Below are 7,411 nucleotides of genomic sequence, written 5' to 3'. Positions count from 1 at the left end.
GTCATTCGGCCATAACTATAATATAACCAATTTTTTTTAAGAACCGAAAGTAGTTAACATTAAACTCTAAACCTAGGGTTTCTCATTTGATGCACAACAATGAACCCATAACATAACAACATATGCTGCGGTTACCTTGGTTTGCTAGCTTTTCCACGCTTTAACATCCTACGATTGTATAATACAAATATTAAAAATTACGTGAAACCCTAAGTAATGACGATTCTTAGGTTAAAAAATTCGACTAATATATACCGAATCGATGCGAAAAAAGTAGGAGGGGAGTGATGATATCTTGCTCTCGAAGATCTACGGATCAAATCAAAACTTCCAAGGTCTAATATGTTGATTCGTGAGGTAGAGCGAAGTGGGGAGAGAAAAAACCTGAGAGGGAGGAGAAAGAAGAGAAAGAAGGCTCAGACAGAAAAGTTGAGGGCGGGGTTAAAACACCACCTCGGCGCCATAGATCCTGGCGCCAAGCTCGACGTCAAGATCTACGGATCTATGGCGCCTACGGCGCTGAGCTGCCTGTCAAGTCACCGCCACGTCTGCATCGAGTCCAAAATCTCGTTACCAGCAACGATGGCGTCGAGCTAAGAATCCAGAATTGAAAATTTTTGAAAAAAAAGTTAAAAAAAATAAAAAAATTCGGCGCGCCATACGGTAGCTAGCCTAGCTTCTCCGCCAGAGCTCACCACGTCGCAGCAACCGGAAGCCCACGCGGGCGACGAAAAGCTGCCTAGCCACCAGCAGAGAGCGAGCGACCACGCGGGGGACCGCGCAACGCAACCGAGCCACTCCCCCCCTCCCTCTCTCTTCGCCTCCGGATCTCGCATGCGCGGGGCCGCCGCCGCGCCCGACGGCGGAGGGCGAGGAGTTAGTGAGGGGCCCTGACCCTGATTGCTGGCCGGCGGCGTGATGGGGGGAGCGCAGCTGGTGGGGAGATGGGTGGAGTCGTACACGGGGATGTCGACGGACAACATCAAGGGCCTGCTGCTCGCGCTCTCCTCCAGCCTCTTCATCGGTGCCAGCTTCATCGTCAAGAAGAAGGGGCTCAAGAAGGCCGGCGCGTCCGGCGTCCGAGCAGGTGAGGGTCCTTTGGGCAGCTCTGCCTCTGCCTCTGCTTGGGACTATGCTTTTGTAGCAGGATTCGACTATGCTTCCGTTCGCTGCTGTTGCGCTGCTGGCGTGCTGGGCTTGCCGCTTAGATCTGAGATCCTTGGATCTCAGTGGCGGTGTCGGTGGGTCGGAGCGCAGTTAGGACTTGGGGTTTAAGCAGTGAGGTGGCACGGTGGTGATAGTTTTAGGTCGTGTGATGTTGGGAGCTGCTTTGTTGAAACTTGAAATGTACTTCAATCAGTAGTTGCTTACTCGGCATTTGATCCCAGAAGATCACTAGCAGTAGCAGCACAGTTGATTGCTGACACGTTGGTGGTTGGGCGATGCATTTTGGCTAATGCTGCTGAATTAGTTACTTGTAGTTCCTATTGCTTCCATGATGCTTTGACGTATTTGAAAATGTCATGCGCATATGGAAATGGCGCGAATGGGAATGTTCAAAGGAAGGCATATTATCAATCGCAAAAGATATGTGAATATCCGTTTTGTCGACTTGTGCCACTCAAGACTTGAATACTTCCATTGATGCTCAGTCAACCATGTACAATCAGCCTCTGTCAATAGCTAGTGAATTATGTAACTCTTGCATAGCCTATTTTGCTTCTACCTTGCTAGATGGGTTGCAACATTGTGTATTTCCTCATTACTTTTGCTTTCCTTTCTGATTTCCATCAGGTGTTGGTGGCTACTCATACTTGCTTGAGCCACTGTGGTGGGCAGGAATGATAACAAGTGCGTCTCTTCCTTCTGATATGAATAGGGTTCTAGCATATTAACCTTGTTCCATTATTTCGTACTAATGATATCCAGTACTCCATTTCAGTGATTGTTGGCGAAAGTCGCTAACTTTGCAGCTTATGCATTTGCTCCTGCTATCTTGGTCACTCCACTTGGTGCACTTAGCATAATTATCAGGTGAGGATTAGACTAATATGTGATCTCCAATTGGTACATCAACATCTTTTATCGCTTAGGTTTCTACAAATCTTATAATTTTAGCATGTCTCATTCAGTGCTGTTCTTGCCCATATTATGTTGCGGGAGAAACTTCATATATTTGGTATACTTGGCTGTATTCTTTGTGTGGTGGGTTCAACAACAATTGTGCTTCATGCCCCTCCAGAGCGTCAAATTGAGTCCGTGGCAGAAGTGTGGGATCTTGCTACCGAACCAGGTACTGCAGCTTTCTCCTGAATTTGGTACCTCGTGAGTCAAAACATACTGGTTTGTTAGACATTTCTCCTTGACTATCATCAGCATACTAATTTATCAGGTACTAAGGTTCAAATTGTGTCCTGCAGCATTCCTATTCTATGCAGCTGTTGTGCTTGCAGCATCTTTTGTGCTCATATTCCATTTTGTCCCTCAGTATGGTCAGACACATATCATGGTATATATTGGCATATGTTCTCTTGTCGGATCTTTATCGGTAAGCTTCTCATGACTAACAGTTATTTTCATGTGAATTCACATAGCTATTCTCGAGATGCTAGGATATAAATGCTCTCCTTATGTATTCGTCTTGGTTTGGCAGGTCATGAGTGTCAAAGCTCTTGGGATAGCCTTGAAGCTTACATTTTCAGGGATGAACCAGCTAGTCTATCCACAAACATTGGTGTTCTCATTTGTTGTAATCTCATGCATTGTAACGCAGATGAACTATCTGAACATGGTATGATCAACGCTATGCCAATGTACAGTAACCTGTAGTTGTGTCAAGAGAGAAGGTTTTTCTTAGTGGTTAGATCATATAAAAAATATTCGCTATTTGGATACCTTATGCATTTTTCTTCTGTCCTACGATTTTGTTGACTTACCAAAATTAAATTTTGCAGGCCCTTGACACATTCAACACTGCAGTTGTTTCGCCTATATATTACACCATGTTTACATCCTTGACCATCTTGGCTAGTGTAATAATGTTCAAGGTCACCGATTTCTGACCTTAAATGTGTTTGTTTACACAATTCTGCACCAAACTCTGAATTATTCATACTAAATTCATTTACTAATCCTGCATAGTCTGAAGATTTCAATCAGTACAATGTATATTAATCTTTACTTTGAATGAGTCAGCTGCTGGTTTTAATGTCAGGCATTTTCATCATTGCGCATTGATGATACAATTCAACACACTAGATTAAACTTAAGTAAATACTTAATATTTGCAAAATTGTTGTGATTTGTGACACGGAACATTTAAAATCTCAGTTTTTCCCCCATTAAACTTTCTATCCATCATGAAAAAGGAAAATCTAAAATCTGTTAAGTCGGTATACGGTATTAGTAAACAGCGAAGAGTTTAAGACTGGAGACCTGTCAGATGTATCAGCCATGGATAGTATCAGTGTCGAACACATTCTTCGAGAAAGCATAGTACTCCCTTCCGTTCCAAATTATAAGACGTTTTGGCTTTTTCTAGATTCATAGCTTTTGCTACGCACATAGATATATGTTATGTCTAGATAAATAATAAAAGATATGAATCTAGAAATGCCAAAACGTCTTATAATTTGGGACGGAGGAAGTAGGAAACATTGCTACATAAGATGAACTGTCATAGTGCACCAGTGAACCCCCCTTCACAATGCTTTGGTACTGTTTTAATATGTAATTATGTACCTGAACCGTGACTTAGGGGCTCTTGGTGGGTTTCAACTCTAGCCTACCCCAACTTGCTTGGAACTGAAAGGCTATGTTGTTGTTTGTTGTTGATTGCATGCAGGACTGGGATCGTCAAAATCCAACGCAAATTGTAACAGGAGATGTGTGGCTTTGTTACAATCCTTTCTGGGACTTTTCTTCTTCACAAGACAAAGGATATGGTGGATGGTATGTCTACATTTACATTCCTCTTGGCCTGTAAAACTACTCATGTTCATAATGTCTTATCGGTTTGCATCACAGGTCTCCCATCAAATCTACCGATTCGGCTTCCTAAACATGCGGATGAGGATGGCTATGCAGCTGAAGGAATTCCTCTCAGATCTGCTGCTGATGGTATTCCGCTCAGGTCGCCAAGGGCTACAGATTCATTTCGTTCAGTCATGACGTCATGCTGAGAGTTGCAAGTGCACTCAAATCATTTCGCTTCAAGGTTTATACTCAGCAGCCGTCATATATACATGGGAAGGGAAAAATAACCCTCCATTCACTCAGTTGGATACACAGCGTAGGTTTTAACTGTAGGATTCAAAAAGGTAACAGCTCGGCTCACCCCCCCTTGTAATTTCTGAGGCATTGGTACAGAATTTTGACGATTATATCAGTTATACTTATCCGGGTAAGATCACCAGGATGACCAAGAATCCAAGTTTTGGGTTATATGTATATCGCGGTGAGCCATATAGGTTATTATCTTGAATTGCTGTATTCATTCAACACAGTTCTCAGAATACAGGAAGAATTGAACAAGCACATCATGCCATTAACCATAAACCGTTTTTTTTATCTGAACACTTGACAATATGTGGCTGTTTCAGCCTTCATTGCTTTGCCATTAAATGACCCGTATAGTTGGACGCACATATGTGAATCCATCGCTTAACTGCCCTGTGAATTTGTGTCCAAGAGCAAAGTTCGGCATATTGTCGAATTAGTCAGTTGTGGCGTCAGGTGCCAAATTCGGCATATTGTCGAATTAGTCAGTTGTGGTGTCAGGTGTCGTATAGTCAAACAATAGAATTACCCATTTTTGTTCATTTGCGTTTTTATTTCAGTATAAATGTAAAACGAAGACAATGCCTTTTACCTTCCGTCGCCGGTCACCTATAGCTACAACATTCAGGTTTCAGGCTGTTTTTTCCATATAAAATAGAAGTAGAGTTGTCCAAAACGCAAGGTCACCACCATCCAAAACGATAGCGATGTCTCACTTTCATATTCAGTTGGCGACTGGAGCCAGATTGGTCAGCCAAGTCTTCATTCAACCTCTTTGGTCCAAAGCTGTACAAGTTTTTTTTTATGATGCACATGCACCTCGATAAATACCCAATAAATTAATATTCAAAGAGAGAAAAAAGAAGTCAATATTGTTTTTTAAAATGAAAATATTCTATCGATGTTTTTTTTTTAAAAAAACAATGCTGTATAAGGATCTGTTCTAGTAGCTCACTAATCTTCCACAATTCAGCTAGTACAGAGCCGAGTGCCAGGGTGAAGCGTTCTTGCAACAAGCTGATCGAACCATGGAGCTCTCTTCCCTGCTTCTCCTCCTCCCTTTCCTCCTGGTTTCTTCTTCCTCACTAAGGTCTGGGCCGCCGGCCGGAACGCACCTCGCCTCCCTCCATCTCCCCCGGGATTGCCTTCTGATCGGGAACCTGCACCAGGTGGGTGCTCTCCCCCACCGCTCCCTGCGCGCGCTCGCCACGACGCACGGCGCGCCCGACCTGATGCGGCTCCGCCTGGGCCAGGTACCCGCGGTGGTGGCCTCCTCCCCGGCCGCCGCCGCGGCGCTCATGCGCGAGCACGACGGCGCCTTCAGCACGCGGCCTTACTTCCGCACGGCCGAGATCCTGACGTACGGGTTCCAGGACCTTGTGTTCGCGCCCCACGGCGAGAGCACTGGCGGCACGTGCGCCGCCTCTGCTCCGCGCACGTGCTCAGCGCCGTGCGGTCGCACAGCTTCAACGGCATGCGGGAGCGGGAGGTCGCCGCGCTGGTGCGGACCATCCGGGAGCGCGCGTCCTCCTCGCCCGCGGGCGTGGTGGACCTGAGCAAGGCGCTGTACGGCTTCGCGAACGGCGTGATCTGCCGGGCGGTGTCCGGGACCGGGAGGCTGTCCCGGGAGGAGGAGGGCAGGAGGAGCGAGCTGTTCCGGGCGCTGATCGAGGAGAACACGGCGCTGCTGGGCGGGTTCTGCGTCGGGGACTACTTCCCGTCGCTGGCGTGGGCGGACGCGCTGTCCGGCGCCGGCGCGAGGGCGTGGAGGAACTTCAAGCGGTGGGACGAGTTGCTGGAGAAGGTGGTCCAGGAGCACGAGGCGCGGCGCCGCCATGGTGAGGGCGGCGACGGCGAGGAGGAGGATTTCGTGGACGTGCTGCTGGCGGTGCAGGCGGAGGAGAAGCAGGACGACGGGTTCGAGCTCACCAGGGACGCCATCAAGTCTTTGCTGGCGGACATGTTCGCGGCCGGGACCGAGACGTCCTTCATCACGCTGGAGTGGGCCATGTCGGAGCTGGTGAGGAACCCTGCGGCCATGGAGCGGCTCAAGAGCGAAGTCCGCGCATCGGCGGCCGGCAGCGGCACCGTGGCCGCTGGATGCGACGACGCGCTTGGCGCGACGACGACGCCGCCGTATCTGCGGGCCGTGGTGAAGGAGGCCCTCCGTCTCCACCCGCCCGTGCCGCTGCTCCTGCCCCGCGAGTGCATGCGCGACACGACCGTGCTGGGCTTCCACGTGGCGCGGGGCACCCGCGTGTTCGTCAACGCCTGGGCCGTGGGCCGCGACCCGGCGTCGTGGAGCGCGCCCGACGAGTTCCGCCCCGAGAGGTTCTTGGATAGCGGCGAGAGCGAGGCGGTGGACTTCCGGGGCGCGCACTTCCAGTTCGTCCCGTTCGGGGCCGGGCGCCGGGTCTGCCCCGGGATGCAGTTCGGGCTGGCCACCGTGGAGCTCGCCCTGGCTAACCTGGTGGGACTGTTCGACTGGGCGCTGCCGGGCGGCGCGGCGCCGGGGGACCTCGACATGTCGGACGCGCCCGGGCTGGCCACGCCCAGGCAGGTGCCCCTCCGGCTCGTGGCCAAGCCGTGTTAGGATTGGACTATTGGACACATACTTTCGGATGATTTCGGCTGATCCACTTTCGGATGATTTCGGCTGATTTCGAATGATTTAATAGTGTTCCGTGAGAGAGAATTAGGGCGATGCTGGTACATCTATATCCACCTACGGCCCTACGGGCACTAATAGGATGTGATGCTTCATGCTTGAAACCATGACCATACTGGTGATATTGAGGAGTTTTTCGGCGATGGTGGCCTACGGGCCGGGCCGTAACGTCTCTCACCTACTCATCGTCATTGTGGTTGCCGGATAGGAGATGGCCCAGGGTCCTTTCAAAAGGGAGGAGATGGGCTAGGGTCATTTATTGCTTGTATTATTATGTTTGTTTGTGCGATGGACCAAGCCCATGGCCTAGATCAGAACAAGATAAAATGGGCTGATTGGGCCATGGAAACGGGAGGAATGAGGTATCTCTTGTTGTTTTTTAGTATTCAACCATAGCTCAGGCCGTTTCCAAATTTTTTTTTGCCTTCTACAGTAAAAGAATATGTTTGGACACATGCATGGAGT

The 7,411-nt window shown here is 48.9% G+C and overlaps 2 pseudogenes; both read left to right on the top strand.

The window, feature by feature from the left end:
• Positions 1-678: 678 nt before the first annotated feature.
• Positions 679-4,591, top strand: LOC136512938 (probable magnesium transporter NIPA4; annotated as a pseudogene).
• A 715-nt stretch (positions 4,592-5,306) lies between these two features.
• On the top strand, positions 5,307-7,108 carry LOC136512937 (cytochrome P450 71A1-like; annotated as a pseudogene).
• Positions 7,109-7,411: the final 303 nt, after the last annotated feature.

The sequence above is a fragment of the Miscanthus floridulus genome, chromosome 16, assembly GCF_019320115.1.
Source record: "Miscanthus floridulus cultivar M001 chromosome 16, ASM1932011v1, whole genome shotgun sequence".
NCBI lineage: Eukaryota > Viridiplantae > Streptophyta > Magnoliopsida > Poales > Poaceae > Miscanthus > Miscanthus floridulus.
The sequence above is the reverse complement of the archived record's forward strand: the minus strand, read 5'-3'. Positions and strand labels throughout refer to the sequence as shown.